Raw genomic sequence first — 19,182 nt, forward strand, 5'->3', positions numbered from 1 at the left:
CTCAGACATTCCCTATTTTTTACTTGTGATGTTGTCCTAGTCATTCATTATTTTTGACTTGTGGTGTTATCTTGGTCATCCTTTATTTTCAACTTGTGGTGTTGTCTCGATCATCCTTTAGTTTTGGCTTTTGGTATTGTCTCAATCATTCATTATTTTCTAACTTGCGATGTTGTCCCGGTAGTTTGTTACCTTTGACTTGCAATGTTGTTTCAATTATCCTTTATTATTTGATTCACGGTGTTGTCCCAGCCATTCGTTATTTTTTACTTGCAATGTTATCCCTGTCATTCATTATTTCTAACTTGTGGTGTTGTCCCGATCGTCTTTTATTTTTTGATTTGTGATGTTGTCTTGGCCATTCTTTATTTTTTTATTTGCAATATTGTCTTCGTCGTTCTTTATTTTTAACAAAAACAAACAAACAAACAAACACAAACAAACAAAAAAGGGGTTTTTGAAGGTAATATCCGGACAAAATTATTATCTATGTTTTGGCATTATTCCTGATTCTAAAAAATATACAAATAGGGGTAGCTTAGACACTTAATTTTGTTCCGGTACTTTTCCTTTTGATCCAGGCTTACTTTTGTAATTGGGCTTGATCTTCATTTTTCAAGCCCGGTATACGACCCATTTTCAAAATACTCCATATAAAACCCAACATGATCTGATAAAGGCCCATTCATAAAAAGCCCGTCAATGGTCATAATAATAATAATAATAATAAATTAAAAAATTAAAAAAAAATAAAAAATTAAAATTATAAATTATAAATTATACATTATAAAATAATTAATAACTAATAATATAAAAAATTAAAAATTAAAATATAATAAAATAATAATAATAATGCATAATAATACATAATAAATAATAAAAAATATATAAAAGTGGACCATAAAATAAAACTCAAAGCCCACGAGTGGAAGGTTGTTTTCAAAGCCCAAGATATGTAAAAGGGAATGGCTTGTTCGGTCGAGCCTGTTGAATGCAAATCATGTAAAAAACGTGGCTGGAATCCACATGCAAAAACATGCAAAAATGCCATGGAACGTGAAAAGGAGGCTAAATAAATAAAACTGAAAAGATGGTGGTCAGGAAACCTGGGGAAGTGAGAACGTGAAGAAAAAACGAGAAGTGAATTAAAAGGAAAGCATGTAGAAAGGGTACTGGCTGGGAGGGTAAAGCAAAAGGAAAATATAGAGGGAAAGGGGGAGAAATGAAAACAACTGGCGGTTTAGAAAAAGGAGATTGGAAACCACGAAACACAAACGGTGCAGCAAAAATTAAAAAAAAAAAAAAGACAAAAAACGAGCAGAAGAAAGCAACCAAAAAAGGCTGAACAGAAGAGAAATAAAGCAGGAAAGCTGACGGCAGTTGACGAGAGGCAGTGGCATCCAAAACTGGGCCTGTGGCGTGGAAGCAAAGAAGGCAGCAGTAACAAGCAAAACGGAAACCAGAAAGCAGAATAGAAAAAACTGGGCAGCAAGGCAGCACCGGTAGCAATCAGTGGTAGGAGGAAAAGACAAAAGAAGAGAGGAGCAGGAAAAATAAAAAAAAAAACAAGCGTGGGTAGCAGAAAAGAAGAAACCAACAAAGAACTAAAGCAGAAAAGAGACAAATTGTGGCGGAGGCTTGGAGCTTCATTTTTTTACTTTATGTTATTTTATTTTTCTAGTTCTTATGGCGTGATATTTGGTCTTGGAGCTTCACTTTTTAGTTTATTTTATTTTATTTTGCTAGTCATTATAGCATGAGATTTGGTTGCAGAGGCCCAAAGTTACAACATTTTCATGGTTTCTGATTTCTTCCGTCTGCATGTAGTCTTTATACAAGACCATAAAGCTTTAACATCTTTGTGCATACTGTTAGTTCTGTTTAAACTCAAAGCTTTGGGTTTTTCATGCTTGCTGGGTCGGATGCATGTTAAGCTGTTGTTTATGCTTCAAATCTCATCCACTTTTCTGTAATTTGCGGTTTTCTTTTCCTTTCTCTATGTATGAGTTGATTAAATATTGAAAAAAGGTTTTTTAAAATAATAATAATAATAATAATTTTTTAAAATAAAATAATATATAATAAAAGTAATTGCTTTGAATCCCTACCTAGGTGTTAGGTGTTGGAGGAAATTTTTAAATTAAGTTTTTAAAAAATAATAACAATAATAATTCTACTTAGGAGTTAGAGAATTATTAAATAAAATAAGAATGTAATAACAAAAGATTAATAAATAATAATATAATAAATTTTAATGGAAAGGAATATACAAAACATAAAAATTAATTTTTAGAAATTATTAAAAATGTGCCTCTTCCAAAAAAATATAACAATTAGTTTTTTAGAAATTATTAAAAACAAGCTTCTTCCGAATATATATATATATATATAAGAATTAATTTTTGAAAATCGTAAAAAACAAATTTACTTTAAAAGTCTGCTTAGATATTGAAGATTTTTATAAAAGTTCTCAAATTTTTAAAATCCTAAATTGAAACTAAAATTAAAACCCTAAACTTAAAACTTTAAATTGAAACCATAAAATTAAAACCCTAAAAGAAACCTGAAACTTTATGACCCTAAACCTATCTAAAATGTCAAACTTCTTTTAAATTTTTAAAAATTTGTATGAAAACCTTTATGAAATAATCTGTTCTTGAGTACCACCTAAACGATGAGATATTTAGGAAATTGGGATTTTTCTAAGAATTTTTGTACATTTTGGCAACTTAAAATAAATTCGTTTTGTAACAATAATAAATATAAAATATAAAATAATAAAAATAATAAGACGAGATTTTAAGTATAAAAAGTTACACCCAAATTTTGCCTAGATGTTGCAGAGTTCAGGTGATTTTTTTATATTTGACAACTCGATTTCTAAATTCACATTTTATCCTCATTTGCATACATCTCATTTTTTTTTTAGATTAATGTGTACATTCATACTACATATACATGTTTATTCTATTCATTAATATGAAAATTATATCATTTTCATTTTTTTACTACATAAAAAGTTTATTAAAAAAAGTTTTAAACAAATAAAATTAAAATAGCATTCCATGAAATATAAGTGTTGGTACTTTACCTAAATGTTGGAGAATTACCAATCATTATCATTTATGAAGAATGCTATTTTGTTATTTTTAAAAGGAATGTTGTGATATATTTTCAATGAAAATATTATCTTTGAATTCTACCTTTAAGTCAGAGAATTTGAAAATATTTCTTTAATTAAAATTTTTGAATATTGCTAAACAAAGTTTTTTGTTCATTAATTTTCTTTTTAAAAATAAAAGGAATTATAATTAAATTTCGTATCAGAATCATTTTTATCCTAAATTATAAATAGCACATGATTAATAGATACCAATTTAATGGGTGTTATAAGGGTGCTAATCCTTTCCCATATGAAACTAACTCCCAAACTCGATTCTATTTTTGTAGACAAAAACTATTTTTTTAATAAAGCTTTAAACCATTTTTATTATTTTATTAAAAAGATAAAATTTTTGGATGGCCAATCACACCCTAACAAAGATTGGTGGTGACTTTTTGTGTTTTTTCACGATCTTAAATTTTTACGTCTAGCAATTGAGTATCAGGACCAATACATTATGACAATGATGATAAGTGAAATTGTTGAAATGGATGCTTTTATGGTTAAGTGGTGTGCTTGGATTGGTCCATTTCTGCCATTCATGCCATGTTGTCCATGCCATATCACTTGCATTTGAATTTGAAAAGAAAGAGGGAAAAAGATTTGACTAATTTGAATTTTTCTCCTTGATCTCTTAAAATCTTTTACTAGCTCTCAAACTCTTTTTGAATTAAATCTTGACTTGCTCTTGCATCAATGGGCAAACCTAGCTTGCATGGTGAAGTAAGATTCTTTTTAAATTTTGAAATGGCTTTTCTCTTGAAGGAAGCTTCTTCCTTCCTCATTCCACGCATCGGCTCACTTTATGGAGCTTATAAGACCGATCCCTTAAGTGGGCTTTAGGTCTTGGCTGAATTTTGTTGTTACCTTTGCATGGGTTGCATGGTTTTCATTCATGGTCGAATGCTTCAAGGCATTTGAGAACTTGGATGGGCAGTTGCACAAGCAGGCTTTCTAGGTCTTTGGCCAAATGCTAGTCCATCACCTTTGTATAGTTTTTGAATTTCATGTAAGGCATGTAGGCTTTCAAGCATTTTTGGTCCAAATATGCTTAGAATGTCTAAATTCTTCACAACATATAAAACAAGAATTTAAGCATATTATCGATAAAATAGTAGGTATTAAAGATCACTAAAAATTTTAAAATTTTGGGTAAAAGTGACTATGGAAAAACCCTAGTTTTTATAGTTATCTATTTTCAAAATTGAATCCCGAATTATTGTAACTATTGTCTGAACATTCACTAATTAGGAATGGAAAATGGGTAAAGAAATGAAAGGGTTTGTGAAAGCAAGCATAAAAGAAGAGAATGTAATGAAATGCATTTTCTATTTTATTAAAATGAAAGATAAAATATCAACACTTAAAAGACCTCATAATGTTCATGACATCTTAAAAATGACTAGCAACTAAAAAAATCTTCTTAGAATTATGCCCTTATATAGTTAGGCAAAAGATTTTCAACAACACTCAACCTTCATTTATCATCAAAATTTAGCAAACTAGCCATGATGAGACCTTGTACCTACTACATCTATCACAAGTGTATGGATTACACAAGTAATACAAATTGGAAGTACTTCAAACATTGTCTCTTCAGAGATAGGGTGTTCTAGTCTAAGGATAAATACCAATTTTAACACTTTAGGTATACCTCATCCTAATAAAATTTTTAATCTAATTATCTTAAATTAATCTAAAAATTTACCAAATAGTTAAACCTAACTGAACTACCAATTATGAAGAGGAAAGCACTAAATGGAAAGTTACTAAAAGTGGCAGTTACTGAAAATAATAAGTTACTAAAAATAAAAAGCTACAAATCTTATAATTAAACAAAGCAAATGTAAAAGCATGAATTAAAATTGCAATCAAAGAGAAGAGGGTTGGAAAACAAAACTTGAAAGCAACAAATTCAAATGGAAATTTAACTTAACAAAAATACCAAAAAATAATGTTAGCTTTTACTTGAAAATTGACCTAATTGAACTACTAACCTAAAATATCATGCATGAAATGTCTAAAATCAAAATTAAGCATGAAAATGAGATGGGAATGCACTAAATATTGATATAAAGCTACCTAAAAGCTAAGCTATAAAATTGAAAATTAAATGACACAAATTTTTAGTTAGGCATTTTGTCGAACACCTAACGCACTAAACTCTAATCCCTAAAATAACAAGCCTAAATCCTAATCCATGCAACCAAAACTAAATTTAAGATATTTTAAATGAAATTGATATAAAAAAAATGCTAGACATGTCATGACAAGTGAGCCTGAGGAACCCAACTGTAGGACTTGTTTAATGGTAAAAACGGAAGGCTAAAAACCATTTTCAATAAAAACCAAAAGAATGAGTCACCATTAATCTTTTTTAGGATGTGATTGGCCACTTAATTTTTTTCCTTTTAATAAAATATTTAAAACGGGTTTAAATTTTTATAAAAGAACATTTTGTGTTCTATAAAAACAAAGTTGGGTCTGGGAGTCAGTTACGTTTAAAGAAAGATTAGCACCCCCATAGCACCCGTCAAAGATGGTATCAATTGATTGAATGTTATCTTTAAATTTTTTACAAAAAAAAGTCCTATTTTTAATATTTAGAAGTTAATTCCTTAATTTATTCCAAAACTTGAATTTTTTTCTTTTCTTTTAAAAGCAAATCAATTTTTTTTTCTTTTGGAAACAAAGTAATTTATTTTTGGATCAAGATAAAAATGTCTTAGGTATCGAGACACCTCTTTCACTCGCCATATTTAGGAAGAGCTTCAAAAACATCTTTAATTTAAAGGTTTTCAAATTGCCTTGCAAAATCGAGACAACACCTCGCATAAATGATAACCATCGAGAGTCATTTTATATTTGGCCAAATCTCGAAGGTTATTTTTACTTAAGATGTCATATTATTTAACAATATTGTTCTTTGAAAACTCATTTTTGAAAACATATGCATGGTATGTATGAACGTGATAATAATACGGATGTATTAGGGTTTGAGGGTTTTTAGGGTTTAGGGTAGGTTTAAGGTCTAGGTTAAGGAGTGGGGATCAATTTAGGGTTTGGGATTAGAGTTTAAGGTTTTTGGTTTAGGGTCTAGGGTTTGGATGGTGGTCTAGGGTTTGGATGATGGTTTAAGGTTTGGATGGTGGTTTAAGGTTTGGAATGATAGTTGGGGTTCAAATAGTGGTTTAGGGTTTGGGTGCTGGTTTAAGGTTAAGAATGGTGCTTTAGGGTTTAAATGGTTGTTTAGGGTTTGGATGGTGGTTTATAGTATGGAACAGTGGGTTGGGGCTTCATAGAAAATACATGTGATAAAAATAAATAACGAGAATATCATTAGTAAAAATGTGAATATTAATGCATGGAAAATACATGACTATAGAACAAACTTATTACAAACTATGGTTTTTTTTAAACTATATTACAAACTAAATATACATGCAACAATATGATTAAAATGGATCAAACACTAAAATTTTAAAATTTTCAAGACATGTTCCACCGTTTTTTTTATTTTGGAATTCATACAAATAGACACAAAATCACCGAAAAGTCTACTAAACTAACATTTTATTCATTGAAAACTTGATCCAAAAACCAAGGAAATTTGCAAAACATACCAAAAATATAAGCAAACACACATGACACAAACAACTTTTAGCCACCATGCAAGAAAGGGAGGCTCGGCCAAAGCATGGGCAGCTTGGCTGAACACTCCATTTGGCTTCCACAATCATGCTTTTATTTCATTTAGTTTAATCATGCATTAAACATCAAAGTATTCATCATATGAAAGCATTTTTATCATAAGAAGAATTTCATCAAACATGTAAAAACTAACAAATAAGGAAACCATAAAAATAAGAACATTAGCCAAACAGTATATGTAAACTACCAAAATAATCACCAAACATGCATTAATCATACTATACATCACTCCAATCATCCATTAACATTACTTAAAGCAAGAAAAACAATCAAAAAAGACTAAAATGAGGTTCAGCCATTGTGGAATAAGGTAGGATCGAACCTCCAATAGCCAAGACAATGGTGGTTAGTTTTTTTGTTGCTTGAATCCTTTTAATTTCAAACACAATTGATTAGTTGGTTGACAATTTAGATGAAGCTTGTATTTAACAAGATAAATAACTATGAACTTTCATAAAAAAATAAATAAATAAAATGATAAACAGTATTAAAACTATGACAATGGTATGAAAATGCTATAGAATGCAAATGATGAAAGTAATGGAAATTATACCTCTTCAAAGCTTTTCCAAATTTTGTTCCTTTATTTTTTTTCCTTTTCCCCATTATTTTCATGTTCAATCCCCAACTACCTCCTTCCGAAAAAAAAAAACCCTTTTTCCTTCCAGCCTTTAAGAATGAATTTATAAGCCATGCAAAATTCATGCAACACTTCAATTGATTTTCCATCTAATGGCCATCATGTCTCCCTTGTTGCAAGAAAGCACCTTTCACCATTAAATTCAGCCTCTCAAGATCATCCTACAGTTCAGCATGCTCATGGCCAAAAGTTGCATTTTTAATGCTGCTTGAACCATATGAAAAGAACATTTATCCCCCACAAAAAAGTTTTCAATTTTTTTTTAATTTTCTTGGAGTAATACGATCCCTTTTTCATTTTTATAATTTAAAAGCATAAAAAATCTTCAAATAATATGAAATTATGATCTAAAAATTTTTATGAAAGATTGACCTTAGGAAAGTCAAATTACAAAATTTTTTCTTACAGGCATTTTAGTAATTTTACAACTTTCACTATGCGATCAAACTTTTTAATGCACTAAAAATTATTAAATAATATGTAAACATGATCTAAAATTTTTCACAAAAAACCATCCTCGAAAAGGTTAAATTTCAAAATACCTATTAGGGTTTTGTTTTTTAATTTTACAATTTTCAAGGTGCGATTAAGGTTTTTAATGCATTAAAAATCATAAAATAAAATAAAACCATGACCTAGAGCGTTTGGCAAAAAATCAACTTCGAGAAGATCACATTATGAAAATACCCTTGCTATTTTCATAATTTCACACCTTCAGGGTGTCATCAAGGTTTTTGATGCATAAAAAATCATGAAATATTATAAAATCATGATTTACAACTGTCTTCATAAATCCAACTTTGAGAAAGTCAAATTTACCAAAATACCCCTAAAGGCATTTCTATAATTTTACCCTTCACAAAGTACAATCAAGGCTTTCAATGTGTTAAAATAAAAAAAAAAATTTAAGCCCTATTAGTCCTATGTGGTTTCGATTTTTGAAAAATAGACCCAAGTCCAATCCGATTTCACTGGTTTTGACTAGTTCTGATCAAGTTTGACTTTGTTTGACTAGGTTGGACCAAGTTTGACCTGGGATATTTTGGGTCAAATTAGTCCTAAATCGATTTTGAATACTTGTCAAAATTAAAGAACTTTGGATTTGAATTAGGTTGGTTTTAAGAAGCTTCAAGTTGGCTAAATTTTACTCAAAAAAATATGGTGTTTATAACTACCTCTTTTTGCGTATTTCTTAAAATAAAAAATAATGCAAAAACCAAAGACATCAATTTTGTCTAATACTAGGATTGAAAAGAGTGATTGCTTGCTTTTTTTTTTTTTTTGAAAGTTTTGAAAACTAAAGGCTAAAAAATTTTAAAAATCTCATTTAAAAACGCTCTTCTAAACATAGGTAGAAAACTTTAAAAATCTCGTTTTGAAAAAGGCTTATATAAACATAGGTAGAGAACTTTTAAAAATTTCATGTTGAAAAAGGCTCTTATAAACATAAGTAGAGAACTTTAAAAATCTCACTTTGAAAAAGACTTTTATAAACATAGGAAACTTTAAAAATATCTTTTTAAAAAGGCTCTTATAAACATAGGTAGGGAATTTTAAAAATCTCACTTTGAAAAAAGGCTCCTATAAACATAGGCAAGAAACTTTAAAAATCTCATTTTAGAAAAGGTTTTTATAAAGATAAGTAGAGAACTTTAAAAATCTCACTTTAAAAAAAGATTCTACAAGCATCAATAAAAAACTTTAAAAATCTCATGTTAAAAAAGGGCTCTTATAAACATAGGCAAGGAACTTTAAAAATCTTGCTTTGAAAAAGGTATTACAAATTTCATCTTTGAAAGCCTCATCCTTGAAATTTTTGGTTGCATCTGAGGTCTTAAAAAAGGATATCTTTTCTTTAAACATTGTTTCTTCTCTTTAGATTTTTCTTGAAAGGTATTCATTTTTTTATGGTGTGTTTGTTTTTCCAAAATCAAATTCATTGTTTTTCCAAAATCAAATTCATTCTTCATACAATGAAGGTAATGAATGCAAGGCAAACAGTGCATGTGATTCAAACAATTTTGTTCACATCATGAAGGGAATTATGTATCATTATCAGAGTTAAAGTAGCAAAATTTTAAAAAATTTTAATTCTCTAAAGCCAAGATCAATCAATAAGATTATACAAACAAACAACTTAAGAAACATGCATAGTTTCTGACTTAAGTGCGTACCTTGGATACCGAAATTCTTTTGGCTCAACTTGGTGATCTTCCAAATAGATTCCAAGCCAAGAAGCAGCCCAAATGTTCAGCTTCTAATGGTAATCCACTCAAACTCTTATGAAAGAACCTTCTATAAGGTTTGGTGAAATCAAAGCCACACTATAGCTAGTAATTGTTTGTAAGACCTCTTGTATTTTCTTAAGTGAAACTTACTTTCTTATTATTTGTCTTTAATAAGAGGTGACTTGATGTTCTTTTTATAGGGGATGCATTTGGCCATATTAGATTTAATGTTTGGAATACACGTTTCCACAATTAACCCTATGCTATAGTGTGTGACTCATTAGGTTTTTAGCATGTTGGCAATAAACACAAGTATTGTAAGCCTTAGTACTTAGCTATGGATGAAGCAAACTTTTTGTCTTCATCACCAATTCTCTAATTAACCAATCTTATGTTTATAGATCATGATCAATACTAACTTCAGTGCAATGAACCCTAATTGCCAAAGAAAAATCTATATGGCTTAACAATCTATTTTGAATGGTCTTGGTGTACAATTAATATCCTTTCATCACATAATATTTTGGTTGAATATTGAGTATGGTTTAGTGTCTACTCAATCTTGTTCAATCATGTTTAGTCTTGTCCTTCACATTAACTCACAAATAAGCTTTACAACAATTCTAAACTCTTATTTCACTTTGGCCAAAGATTTGTCAAGATAATTCAAACAAGATTAGTTAAGATACTGTTTTGATCACTCAAGGTGATGAATCTCATATTGATTACTTCATGCATCTTCATATGCCTCATGTTATACCCAACAATAGTTGATTGAAGTATTCTTGGTTAGAACCATAACTAAAGTAAAGTCAAAGTATAACATTCATCATATAACATCACAAGTAATTTCAAGTCAAAGGATCATTTATACAACCATCACATAAAAATATAGCTATAGACACTATGTGAACTACCATATAGCATTCTTATATTGGGCCATGTTCAGTGAACTTATTCTTGTTAAAAGCACTCAAATATTAGCTCAATCATGTTTAGTCTTGTCCTTGACATTAACTCGCATATAAGCTTTAGAACAATTCTAAACTCTTATTTCACTTTGGCTAAATATTTCTAAAGTTAATTCAATTAGGACTAGTTAAAATACTCTCTTGATCGTACAAGGTGATGAATCCCATATTGATTACTTCATACATCTTCATATGCCTCATGTTATACCCAACAACATTTGACTAAAGCATTCTTGATTAGAACTATAAGTAAAGTAAAGTAAAGTTAAAGTATAACATTCATCATATAAGACATAAGTAATCTCAAGTCAAAGGATCACTTATATAACCATTATACAATAATGTAGCTATAGACACTACATGAACTACCATATAGCATACTCATAGCGAGTCATGTTCAGTGAACTTATTCTTGTAACAAGCACCCACATGTTAGCTCAAGTTCATCCAACCTTTAAATAATAAGATCGGTTGCTTGCCTCATAAGCAATAGCATAACCATGTGCTAATCTTAATATAATAGCTTTAGTCAATGTCCTCTTGTTGATAAAACACTGACTTGGAACAATTTTGGAACATATAACTTTTATGCAATGATGATCCCATAATTATAATCTCATTGTAATTCTCTTACAAAGCTTTATTTATATTATGAAGACTTTATCATATAACCATAAACATTGAAATACATGTATACAAGTTTAATGATAAAGAAATAAGATCTTTATAAGATATCAAATATCAAAGTACTACAAATATGACAATACTTTGGCCAAAATATGATTAAACTTGAAAGGCAAATATCGACAATCTCCCATTTGCACTAAAGCTAATAATTCATGTATCTAATACTATATTTGATTACATGCTTATCATGTTTCTAATTGAAAATAGCTTTAGAAAGAGGATCAACAATCCTCAGTAGGTACTTATTCAATTTTAAAATCACCTCTAGAAACAAAATCTCTAATAAGATGGTATCCCCTTAATACATGTTTGGATTTTTCATGAGACCTCAGTTCCTTGGCTTGAGCAGTAGCTCCATTGTTGTCATAATAAACTACTATTGAATCAACAATGCTACAAACAATCTTTAGTTCAATTATGAACTTCTTGATCTAAATGGCCTTTTTTGTAGCCTCATAATGCAAAGCTGTATTTGGTTTCGAATGTTAAGTTTGCAGTTGTACTTTGTTTAAAACTTTTCTAACTCATTGCTCCACCATTTAGAGTAAAACCATAGCCATTTTGATACTTGCTATCATCCTTATTAGATTGAAAGTTTGCATCACAATAGCCCTCAATAAGGAGTTCGACCCCACCATAGACAAGAAACATATCCTTAGTTCTTATCAAGTACTTAAGGATTGTTTTCGTGACCATCCAATTACATTCACCTAGATTTGGTTTATATCTTTTTGTTATGCTTAAAGTACATGAGATATAAAGCCTTGTACATATTATCGCATACATAATGAAGCCAATTGCTAAAGCATATGGAACTTTATTCATGCTATCTTTCTCAATTTATGTTTTAGGACACATGTCCTTGGAAAAATTTATGCCAAGTGAGATAAGAAAGAATCCCCTTTTGGATTCTTTCATGCTAAACCATTTTAGCACTTTGTCTATGTATCCAAATTGTGAGAGACTAAGCAACCTCTTTGATCTATCTCTACAGATCCTTACGCCTAACACTTATGTTATTTCTCCCAAATGCTTTATGAAAAACTTTTTTTATAACCAAATCTTGGTAGATTACAGCATGGGTATATCATTTCCTAAAAGCAATATGTTATCCACATACAACACTATGAAAATGATTCCACTTCTACTTGTCTTCTAATATACACAAGGTTCATCTACATTTTTTATGAATCCAAATTCTATAATTGCTTTATCAAAATGTATATTCCAACTCCTTGATGCTTGCTTAAGTCCATAGATAGCCCTTTGAAGCTTACACACAATTTTGGCATTCTTTTTGGATTCAAAACCTTCAAGTTGTGTCAACCACACATCCCCTTGGAAACAACCATTAATGAATGTTGTTTTGACATCCATTTGTCACATCTCATATTCATGGTATGCGGTAATAACGAATGGATTTTAATGTGGCTACTAGTGAAAAGGTATCATTAAAATCAACTTTTTATTTTTTATTATAACCTTTTGCAACTAGCCTGGCTTTGTACGATTATACGTTGCCATCCATGACAATTTTCTTATTGAAAACTCACTTGTACCCTATGGGTTTTATCCTTTCAAATGGTTCCACCAAAGTCAATACTTGATTTGTAAACATGGATTCCATTTTGAATTTCTTAGCCTCATGCCATTTTTTAGAATCAATGTCCAACATTGCTTTTTGATAATTAGTAAAATCATCATCTATGATCAACTCATCCTTGTCCACAAGAAATCCATATCTCTTAGTAGCTTGGCAAATCCTACTTGACTTATGTACTTTGAGCTCTTGGTTGCACATCTAATGCCTTAGCCATTGGCTAAAGTTCTATCCTTGTGTCAATTTATGTTTCTTGAATTTTTTCAAGCTCTACTTTACTCCCACTATTCTCTTCAACGATAAACTCTTTTTCCAAGAAAACAACATGTCTAGAAACAAACATATTTTGTTCCTTAGAGTTGTAGAAATAATATCCAATAGTTTCCTTTGTATATTCCATAAATTTACACTGCACTAATCTGGCTCTAAGCTTATTGACTGTGCATGCTTCACATAAGCATCACATTTCAAAATCTTTATGTGTGACAAGTTAGGTCTTTTACCTTCCCACTTATCTTATGGTATCTTTTCAAAAAGATTTAGATGGAACTATATTTAGAAAATAAGCAACTGTTTTAAATGCATAACCCTAGAAGGATATAGGAAGATTTGAGTTGCTTATCATGGATTGAAGCATGTCCAACAAGGTTCTATTTCTCCTTTTGAAAACTCAATTATCTTGTGGTGTTCTAAGTGCAGTCCATTGTGAGAGAATCCCATTCTTTTTTAGATAACTTAGAAAGTCATGGTTTAAGTATTCACAACCTTGATCAAATCTAAGTGTCATAATACTTTTACCAGTTTTCTTTCAACCTCCATTCTAAATTATTTGAACTTTTCAAAGATTCAGACTTATGTTTCATTAAATGCATATAACTATATCTTGTACAATCATCAATGACTGTAATGAAATAAGCTTCTCGAACATTTATGTTCATTAAACCACATACATTCGAATGTATTGGTCTAAGAACCACACTAGCTCTTTCTCTTTTTCAAGTAAAAGGTGATTTGGTCATCTTTTCAAGCAAACATGATTCATAATCAAAAGGAACAAAGTATCCTTATGTAACATTATGATTCTTGTTTCATTAATGTGACCGAGCCTATAATGCCACAAGTAAGATTGATTCAGTTTATCTAGTTTAGTTTTCTGAACATTTATATCGAGAACATCATTATTTAATCTAAGAACATATTAGACATTATCATGCATTCTGATGCCATAAAACACATCATTTAAATAAAAGGAACAATAATTTCCTTTAATATTAAATGAGTATCCATCATTCATACCTAAATAAGAAACTGAAATAATGTTTTGAGTTATGATAGGAACATAATTATAATCCATTAGTTCTAAAACTAAACTAGAAGGTAAAGGTAAATAGCAAGCCCCACAGTATAAGCAACAACATTTGTGGCATTTTCAACATGCAATGACTCCTCTCCCTTTTTTAAGCATATACTCCTCTTTACTTCTTATATGTTATTACATAAGTGAGAACTACATTTGTTATCCAATACCTAAGAAGATGTGTCAAGAAAGATAAATTGATCTTAATCATAAATATACTTAAAGTAGAAGTCACTTTAGATTTCTTCTCCTTCAAGCTTGCTAGGTAGACATTGCAATTCCTCTTCTAGCGACCTTCTTTACCACATTGATGACATGCATCCTTGTCCTTCTTGATGTTGCTAGCAAGCTTGATAGCCTTGCTTACATCCTCTTTCTTATCAACTTTCTCACTTTTCTTCTTCTTGGCTGACTTTTTCTTAGCCTTAGATGAAAAACCTAGAACAACCTCAAGCTTTTGATTCTTAATGGATTTTTTGACAGTGTCAAGCATATTCATCAATTGTGGTAATGTTACTTCACATATGATGTATATTGAAGTTCATTACAAATTGTCAAAAGCTACTGGAAAAAGATGACAAGATCTAGTCAATACTTAACTCAAGATCAATCACAAACTCCAATTGTCTAAGTTTCTCAATCCAATTGATCATTTTGAGATAATGCACTTTGATCAAAGTGCTCTCAGACATCATTGTTCGAAATAATTCCTTAAAGGTCTCAAACCTCTCAGTTCGCCCTTTTTTGTCAAACAACTCTTTAAAGTGCAAAATGATTATCAAAGCATTCATGTTCTCATATTGTTTTTGCAACTCATGGGTCATTCTAGCTTCCATGATACATGTACCTTGATTAGCATGGTCTTCAGGCATTTTATACACTTGTCACATGGTATCATTAGCATTAGTGTCTGGTTTCGATGAAACCATTTCATTACGAACATAAAGCATAATCTTTTGCCTAAGGATAAGTTTTAGATTATGGTACCAATCATTGAAGTTAGGCCTTGTGAGCTTGTTAGCATCAAGTATGCTACAAAATGACAAGTTATTACTCATTTCGCAACCTATAAAATATGAACAAATACCAGCATATTATTTAATACCAATATAGATAACGTTTAAATCTATATATTGGTTGCTGTCACTATTTTAATCAAAACAATAGCCCTCAATTTCAATTTAGGAAATCATACTTTTCTAGTGGGCTTCGATAGCATTTAGTTTACCATAACCTTGAGGTTTGTCTCAATAAGCCATGATAAGTAAACTAGGTAGATAACTTGCTTATCAATCACAATCTCATTTGACTCCTAGATCAATTAGGTGTGCCATAACGTATTGATCTAAAGACTCTATCGTTGGACATAAAAATTTAAAATCGTGAAAACATCAAGAGTCACCACCAATCTCTTTTAGAGTGTGATTGGCCACCCAAAAATTTTATCTTTTTAATAAAATAGGTTTAGAGCTTTATTAAAAAGGCGGTATTGGTTTATGAAAACAAGATTGGGCTTGAAAGTCAATTACGTGCAAGAAAGAATTAGCACTCCCATAGCACCTACAAAATTGATACCAATTAAATATGCGTTATCATTGGTTTTGGAAATAAATGGTTTCATTTTAAGACTTAAAAATAATTCCCTCTAATTTTAATAAATATAATTAATTTAAAGAAAACTTTATTTAAGAGTATTATGAAAATTTTAGATTAAAAAAATAAATTCAAATTCGTCGACATAAAGGCAAATTTGAAAGATAGCCTTTCATCTAAAATTTATCACAACATTTCTTTCAAAAATATTAAAATAATACTCTTTGTAAATGATAATCATTTATTACTCTCCAACATCTAGGCATAGTACTAACAATCATATTTCACATCATGCTATTTTAATTATATTTTCTCAAAACTAAAAATTTTAAAGAAAAATTTTTTACGCAGTAAAAACAAAAAAAATAATATAATTAATATTACACATCAACAAACATATATATGAATTATGAACGTACACATTATTCTAGATATGATATATATGCAGATGATGGTAATATATGAATTTAAGAATCAGGCTCTCAAATATAAAGAGACCACATGGACTCTCTAATATCTAGGTAGAGTTTGAGTGTGACTATTTATATTTAAAATCTTATTTTATTGTCTTATTGTTTTATTGTTTTACTATTTATTATTTATTATTATTTATTTATTTGTATTATTATTTTAATTATAGAATCATATGAACAATTCAAAAGGAAATAAAATTTATTAAACATCTCATCACTTAGGCGGTGTTCGAGAACAAATTATTTCATAAAAAGTTTTCATATAAATCTTTAAAAGTTTAGGATTTTTTAGAACTTCAAGAGTTTAGGGCCTAGGATTTTAATTTGGGGTTTCACTTAGGGTTTAAGGTTTCACCTAGGGTTTAAGGTTTTGCCTTGGGTTTAGAATTTTACTATGGGTTTCACTTTAGAGTCTCGCATTAGGGTCTCAATTTTAGGATCTCAAATTTTGCCTAGGGTTTAGTTTTAGGGTTTCATATTAGGGTTTTGTTTATGATTGTATTTTAGGGTTTCAAAAATTTACAAATTGCTCTAACAATCTCCAACATCTACGCAAACTTTCGGAGTAAGCTCGTTTTTCATAATTTTCTAAAAAATAAATTTTTATATTTTAAAAATATTATTATTATTTATCTTTTATTATTTAAATATTTAATAATTTCTAAATATCTAGGCGAAATTATTAATTTTTAAAACATGATTTTTAATTCTCTCTAACATTTAGGCAAGAATTTTTTAAAAAATTTTATTATTATTTTTGTATTATTATGTTCTAGAATTTTTTTTAAATGCAAATAACTATTAAAATGCATAAACATGATCAAAGATAATATGAGCATGTCACTTAGTAATTTAATAGCTATGTAAAGCCATAAAACAAGTCCATACAATGCACCGTGTTTTAACAAAAGCATAGCACTAGACTAATTTCAATATCTGAATTGCTTCTCATGAACCATGGATGACAAGCCTAAATTGATTGGAAAGCAAAAATTAAAACCGAAAATCTATGCCCCTACCCTACCTTTTGTTGAGTTTATTATTATTATTATTATTATTATTTAAACGTTCAATCCATGCCTACATATCCCAACCGATTATATATAGCAAAACCAGTATATATATATATATATAAAAAAAAAAAAAACAAATGGGACATAAAGCAAGAGCTTTTAAGAACAAACAAGGACGCTGGGGGCTTGAAAATTCTCCCAAACTAACAAGACAGAAAGCTATGACAATAAAGAGATTCTTTTTCCTGTCCACCTACTTCATACAAATGAACCAGGACTGAGAAAGAAAAGAAAAAAACAACGTAAAAAAGCAGTTTTTTTAAGTTCCTGTAAACAAAATTATCGCAGTGACAATGGGCAGACAGAGCCTGGTTTTCCAATATGTTGAAGAAACTCTCGGCTGGGGGGCTCCATAGACGTTGGAACAAGGTTGAAAATCTCTCTTTTCTGCAGGAGGCGCCTTGTAGGTTTGCCTCTGTTTTCTATTTTTCCAATCAAAAATTTCATCTCATTTATACCAAGCGTAAGGAAGAACTATGAAGTTCTTTTGAGACTCAACTATCGTTAAAAAAAAAAAAAAAAAAAAAAAAAAAAAAAAAAAGGTACCCACGCACAAGAAGAAAAGCAATGGAATGGAAGGAAGCAATTTTCAGGTTTTCATGAAAGGAAAAAAAGTTACAGAGTGCTACCTTTCCTTCTGGTTTTTCTTCCTCTCTGTATCCCTTTTGCTCAAAATGCTTCTTCCCTTCTTTTCGTGTTCAATTTTTTCTTTTCACGCCCATGCACTTGTTTTCCTAGTTTTTTCTTTTTGTTTTTTGCTTCACGTTTTGGTCTGCTACTCGCTGCTCCAGTGCTAGTGTTTCTAGTTTCCTTTTTCTCGTTCAGCTTTGGTGCCACCTCTCTTCTGCTTCACGCCCTTCCTCTCTTTTCCACGCCTTCAGCGCATGAAAACATTTTTCTTTTGCCGCTTTTTTCTTTCCAGTTTTTCTGGTATCACATCTTCTGTTTCAGCACGTTTCTTCTCTCTTCTGCTGTCTGCCTGCTGCTGGATTTTTTTTTTTGCCACCTTCCTCCTTTTTTCTTTTTGTTTTCTTTGGTTCCCTAGTTTTGCCCGTATGCTTCTCCTTTTCCTGCTCGTGTTTGCTTCGCAAGGCCCTTTCCCTTCTGCGTTCCTTAGTTTTCTTCGCAGCCTCCGTTCCTTTCTCCCATTTTCTTTTTTTTTTTGCTTACCTCTCCTTCCTTCTTTTCCTCGGTTTTCTTTGCAGCCCCCGTTCCTTTCTCCCTACTCTTTTCCATGTTTTTCTGCTCGTCTCTTTTTATTTTCACCATTCCGTTTTTCTTTCTTTTATTTTTTATTTCCCTTTCCCTTTCCCTTTCCCCGCACACATGCACTTTTTTCTTTGTTTGTAGGCAACCGCTTCCCACGTTCCATGCCATTTCCTTCACATTTTCCCCTGTTTTTTCTTTCATGGCATGCACGGCATGGCCATTTCACGTGCTAGGTCTTTCTTTTGTTTATTGTTTCCTTATTATATATATATATATATATATATATATATATATATTTATTTATTTATTTATTTATTTATATAATATATATAAATATTTTGGACTTCACCTTGATTACGGGCTTTCAAAAAGTTTTGTTTTATTTTAACCTCAATTGGCCCTCACAATTTCATTTTAGGCCAAGTTATTTTTTATTTTTTATATTTATATTTATATTTAATATTATTGTATTTATAT

At 30.1% G+C, this 19,182-nt stretch overlaps 1 pseudogene; it reads right to left on the reverse strand.

Annotated features, from left to right (window-relative positions):
* Window positions 1–17,473: 17,473 nt before the first annotated feature.
* LOC111281559 (uncharacterized) lies at window positions 17,474–18,868 on the reverse strand (annotated as a pseudogene).
* Between the last annotated feature and the right edge of the window lie 314 nt (window positions 18,869–19,182).

The sequence above is a fragment of the Durio zibethinus genome, chromosome 5 (genome assembly GCF_047325235.1).
Source record: "Durio zibethinus cultivar Kanyao isolate XHJ-2024 chromosome 5, ASM4732523v1, whole genome shotgun sequence".
NCBI lineage: Eukaryota > Viridiplantae > Streptophyta > Magnoliopsida > Malvales > Malvaceae > Durio > Durio zibethinus.